Source organism: Ailuropoda melanoleuca, chromosome 6, assembly GCF_002007445.2.
Source record: "Ailuropoda melanoleuca isolate Jingjing chromosome 6, ASM200744v2, whole genome shotgun sequence".
Lineage (NCBI taxonomy): Eukaryota > Metazoa > Chordata > Mammalia > Carnivora > Ursidae > Ailuropoda > Ailuropoda melanoleuca.
The window spans coordinates 62,395,251-62,395,832 of NC_048223.1; positions in this window are offsets into that span (position 1 = coordinate 62,395,251).

Consider the following 582-nt stretch of genomic DNA (forward strand, 5'->3'; position numbering starts at 1 on the left):
TCCAGGTGTGAACAAGAAATAACGTCATCAACCGCTCTTAGAGTTAGAGGATTCTTCAGGGAATTTGGCACAGAAACAAAACTTCATCAATACAGCACATTAAGCAAAAAGATGCCAGACCACCTGAATCCACTTTGGGTTACTGGAGCTTAGAAGTCTCTACACACATACCGTCTAGACAGAGGGAAGGAAATGGATCAAGCATGTAGCATGCAAAGTAGAACCATCTCCTCAACTCAGTCAGCCGGTGCAAGAAACAGAATCAAATCTAGGGTGTGAAAAATGAGCTATTTCTCTTAGGTAGCCAAAAAAATCCATTTTCTATTGTCTGTTCCAATCATATGTGCTTGAAAAAGTAGGGTAAAAACAAGCCTTTTGCTTAAGTATGATCCTTCAAATAATTTAAGTCTGTATTTCAGGAGAATTCCAACATAAATTCCACAAATATAGTGCGTAAGAAAAAAAGCAAATATCCCAATTGAGAAACAGGCTAATATTACATAAGAAACCTAATTACATAAATGTAATTTATACAAGAAATAAAAATATGAAATGAATGTGAAAAATGTATAATCTCCAGAT